The following is a 5,525-nucleotide window of genomic DNA, read 5'->3' as shown; positions in this document are numbered from 1 at the left end:
TTTTAAATATTTTTAAAAAAAGAAAAAAATTCATAATATTATTAGATAACATTTTCTTTATCACTAAGTGAAAAAAAAAGGAGCGGGATTCCCCAACGGGATCCCTAGCATTACCCTTTCTTTTTTTTTTGTTTTTGGGAAAGCCATGCATGAATGCCTTTGACAAACAAAACCATTGAATATTTAAGAACCATCAAAACTTTGAGCAAATTTTTCAAACCATAAGCAATGACTCTAGACCTCAAGTTGATCACCCCTGGCATTCTTTCGTGGATGGATCTTTAAAATTACGTTTGGGTAGTGAGATATTATTAGATATTCTGTTAATAGTAGTGATAAAGAAGTTGAGATAGTACTAGAGAATCTAGGATATATAACTTAAAGCTGAATTAAGAAGTACTCCATGATCTCAAAGATATTCATGCATACCATCAAAATCATTAGATGGAGTAATAATAACATCTTTGACCTGCAGTGAAAAGCCCATGACATGCTTGACAAAAGTTCTTAAAAACACAAATAAGTTCTTAATTAACATATTTGCTAATTAGCATTAATAAACCTCCGAATGATCGTCTTGTTGGGGTTTTGACCACTTATTTACTCGCTTGCTAGCTTCCTCAGCCTGCAATTCCAAGTACAAATTTATGAGCTCTATATCAATCAATTAGCTCATGTATGTAAAAGATATCATACATGGAAGATCAATATATATAGGTAATCCTACTTGCTTATCCCAATCGCTTCGTAACGTTATGATAGCCAAGATTATAGTCTGGATGGCAGTCCCACCGAAGATCATCCCTCCCCAAATACCGTCACACCATTTTGCACAAGCATATAGAAGTGAGAAAAATAATAATGATTTATATGCATCAAGATAATTGTATAGATTAGAAGAAAAATTATACTCATCATCCCTACACAACACACACCACACATAATTTTTTAATTTTTAATTTTTTTTCTCTTACCAAATGCGTGGTGTATGGATGATGAGTAGAAGAATTCAATTAATTTAAGAAGAATAAAATCAAAAAAAATTAAAAAAAATAAAATAAATGTAGAATGTGAAGATGATGAGTAGCAAAACCTTTTTCTTACATGCTCAGGACCTTTCAAAGATCGGCTACTTACTAAATATTTAAGGAAAGAGATTGTAGATTACAAATTTTTATTAGTTTAACAATGCAATGTCATTTCTACTAGATGCAGTCACGAATTGTATAAATGCTACGCACTCCTTTTGAAAAATGATGAAGTTCATCGTTAAAAAATTAATTATTTTATCTAGGTCTCATATATACTCACTTTTTTTCAAAATGAGTGCGTAACGCTTACACACTCATTTTGAAAACAAATATCACATTCCTCAAAATAAAATGTATATATGCTAGTTTGAAGCTGAATGATGTATCAGCTCTAGGGTCTGCAAATTTTACGTAAGCCTTTTAAAAAAAAGTGAGATTTATCATAAAAATAAAAAATAGAAAAATAAAAAGTTAATTTTTTTTTTTTACATGAGTCTCAAGTTTTTTAGGGAAAAAAAAACTATATGGGACTTATAAAAACTAAATCTATACAAATAATTTTTCTAGAAGGTGGTCCACTAAGTAATCTCCTTGCTAGGTTGTCTAGCTGTTCTCCAGGTTTATTTATCATATGAGACAAAGAATTTATTCGTATTGTCACAGTTCAAGGTCCAGCCGTGCCATGATTGCTTCGGGACGCAACCATTGAATACATTTACCCATCTCTCATCTTCACATTTAAATGAATACTACATATTTAGTTATATTTTTTTAAACACGTGGTCTTCAATTCGCCTTGGCCTCTCAGTTGGGGAATATGTTATGATCCTCTTAATTTTATTTGAAATTAATAGTATCTATTTATCAATTTAATGACTATTAAAAAGACAAAAACTAAAATATTTCAAACAGTATTGAATATTTTCTTTTTTATTTATTGGCACCGGATATCCAGAAACAACGTCCTAACTAATCCCAGAGATATATCGGCCCTTAGAAAAGAGTTTCCTGAAAATGCAGATAATTCAATGAAAAGATTCCTCAATCCAATAGTCCTTAAATTATTTGCATCGAGTGAAATTCAAATTTTGGATCTTCGAAGAAGCATACCACCAAAACCAAAGTCTTTACCACCTGAACCAATACTTAGAAAATGTTTCACTTATCGATTTAATGATTTTTAAGAAGGCAATAATTAAAATATTTCGTATTTTATATTAAATGATACTACCGGTAATGCTACCAAGAGGCCGAGATTGCTTGCATGCAAATTCAAGATCAACTTGTTTAGAGGAAAAGAAAAGGACTAGCAATGAAAATAGGGAAATGGAAGCTATACAAACCATAATGCCCAAGTCGAAGATCCATCCCATTAGAACTCCAAGAGGAAGTCCAATAACGTTGTAGCATCCCAAATTTATATATGCAACGGTTGCTTGCCATCCCGATCCAACGGCTACCCCTGTTATCATCAAGAAAAAATTGTAAATAGAACAATATCATCAAAATACTTTAAAATAAAAGATTTGGAAACTATGGCTTGCTGGTAGTGTAGCCAGATTTGATTAACAAGCTTTGCTAAAGTAATTTGAAGATAAAACCTATACTATTACTATGTTATAAGATGCTTAGCGAACTTGGATTTTTGAAATCCCAAACTCTTTTTGCATAAAGTATATTCATCCGTCATATTTGAGAGCTTATTCATAAAATTGAGGTACAACATCTTCTTCTCTTTGAAAAAGATCAATCAACATCGTAAATTTTGATTGGTTTAAACTTATGAAACAAATACAGAGTAAAAACTCACCTGATAAAACTGGTTGAACACTATTAAGTAAAATGGTGACGACTAAGAGGTACGACATACTATCGACTGCTTGGACGATATCACTACTAGATGTGAATATGTATGCAATCTTGTCGCGAACTATCAAGGTTAGTATACAAAAAAAGAGTCCGATTAGAACGACACAGAGACGATAGCTGCAAATCTTGCTGCTTTGCCATTACCAGCTCCAAGTTCATTGGCTATCCTTACTCTGTGACATTTCAAGAAATAAATCAAGTTTTGTAACATGCTTTTTAACTTTATACTAAAATAAATCAAGTTTGGTAATCTGATTTTGATACCATGAAGAAATTTATGAGCTTAATTCATTTCATAAAAACGATTCTAAAAGAGATGATTGCTCATTCTTTATAAACGTGGCCAAGATCTTGTCCATAGACAATGTAAGATTAATCCTCAACATGAACCATTGACAACTTTGCAAATCTCAACGACCAATTCAAAAGTTGTGCACTTTCAAGACCTATTGGGAACGTGTCTTTAAGTGTCAAGTCAAATGGATTAGGAAATAATTATTAATAAAACAAAACAATTGTCTTGGCATAAAATAGATATGCAAAGATGCACACTCCATGGCTATACGACAATATGTTCAGATCCTACGAATCAATCGAATAAAAAATGCTTTATAAAATTCCAGGTGTGCTGACATATCCCTGTTCTTGTGAAGGAAAACACTAGATATACGTGAATTTATTTATTTATTTTGGGTTAATTCTGTGTTGTGTAATGTGTGTAGTATCTGAAATTGATTATGAAACTAGAAAGTGGGAAAAGGGGAGGAGGGTGACAAATGGATACCCGGTACCAGAAAAAAACTCAAAGCGATCATCAGGTCCCACCCATTGATGCTCATGCTGCAAGAGACGAATTAAATTATCAGGAAAATCAGTAGCAGTGGACATTAATCAAAGTGCAATTTTTCCATAAACTTGTATTTTTCTTGTTTTGCTACAGCATATTAATCTTGACCTGAACCAAACAGATGGAAACAGGGGAAAGGGGAAATCTATTACCAGATTGACAAGGCATCCACGGCAAGAGTGGCATTCTTCAAGTATCCAGTCATCAACACCAGTATTTTGTAGTACCAGTTCTCCAAGCTGTATTCATCACCAGCAAAAGACAAGGTAATCAGAACTATCATCATTAAAAACAGCATCAATGGAGGAGGAGAAGAAGGAAACTGGACTTTCTTTACAAATATTGGATTTAGCAAAATCATCAATGCAGAAAGCTTAAGAGAAAAAGTACCAGAGCATGACTCCCGAAGAAACAGAGAGTTTGATGAATTCCCAGAGACCCGAAAAGGCTTGAAAAGAGAATCCAGTCCAAGTTTCAGGACATCCACCAAACATGGCGTATCCATACAATGCGAGGACTGAAACCCACCAAGAGATGTCCAAAGCAACAATAATACCAACAAGCCCCAAATCCCACACGTAAACGACGAGGCATGTACTCAATAGATTAACTATTAAAGCTGCCAAAGACGCCCAAGCAATCACAAAGGTCTTGAGCTGGGACTGCAAGAACCGCTGCACTGGGAACAGAAACCCAAAGCCGAAGAGCAACGGTAAGAGCCAGAGAGCCACCAACTCCGACAACTCTGCAACTTCGTCGGACTGTCCTAAGAGTTTCAGAATCGGAGCGGCAAAAATGTAAATGGGCAAGAGTAGAATGCAGCAGAGGAAGAGCACAATCCATGACCTTTGCATGTATATGCCCAACATGTCGTACCTCTTCGCCCCAAAAGCCTGACCACACAGTGTCTCAAATGCGCTCGCCATCCCTAACTTCATTTGCAGCTCTCAGAATATTTGTTCAAATACAAAAGGGATGGTTCCAACAAGAACAGAGTACTGGAATTTACCAGGAGGCCGAAACTGAAGCCGAGGATGACATTTATGCGATGGAAATGGCAGCGAGTTCCGCGACGCCGAGGTGGCCACCAAAAGCTTGACTGATGACGTTCATGGAGTAGTTTACGACGCCGCTGAAGATGGCTGGGCCGACAATGTGCCATAGCTTCTTTGATTCGACCCAGAACCTTGATGCAAGTTCTTTAGCATCTCGATTTTCAGCCCCATCTATTATTGGCGATTCTGACAAGAGTGGATGGATCAGAGCCTCGTCGTCTCCGTTGGTAATGCTCCCCATTGAAGAAACTCGATCGTCTGAATCATCTACTTGCCCAGCCATAAGGAACGACGTCTCGTTTCCCGAAAATTATATTAAATGAAAGGAAAATGGTGCCTGTGCGAAAGAAAAGTAATTAATTTAGGGAAATACTATAGTCATAAAGTGATTACATAAAAGTAATCTTATAAATTGATATGACTTGATGTAATTTGTCATATTGTAAAGTTACTTTTATTATAAAATAGATCTAACAGATCAGATGAAGTCACAACAGTTTATATGATTTTTTTCCTTAATTTCTTTGTGGATGTAGCAGTCCTCATTCATTTAAGAAATAGCATTCGACAGGAATATAAAAAATCATTTATAGAGTTGAAAGTTTCCCACTTGTTTAAAAAATAGTTCCGCTGCAGAGCGGCTGTTAAAATGAGAAAAGTAGTCCACCATTTACACAGTGATATGTAGATAAAAATGTAATAAATCCTTTAGATTTTATCATA

At 34.8% G+C, this 5,525-nt stretch overlaps 1 pseudogene; it reads right to left on the bottom strand.

The window, feature by feature from the left end:
• Positions 1 to 409: 409 nt before the first annotated feature.
• LOC121242143 lies at positions 410 to 5,067 on the bottom strand (annotated as a pseudogene).
• Between the last annotated feature and the right edge of the window lie 458 nt (positions 5,068 to 5,525).

The sequence above is a fragment of the Juglans microcarpa x Juglans regia genome, chromosome 8D (genome assembly GCF_004785595.1).
Source record: "Juglans microcarpa x Juglans regia isolate MS1-56 chromosome 8D, Jm3101_v1.0, whole genome shotgun sequence".
Taxonomy (NCBI): Eukaryota; Viridiplantae; Streptophyta; class Magnoliopsida; order Fagales; family Juglandaceae; genus Juglans; species Juglans microcarpa x Juglans regia.
The sequence above is the reverse complement of the archived record's forward strand: the minus strand, read 5'-3'. Positions and strand labels throughout refer to the sequence as shown.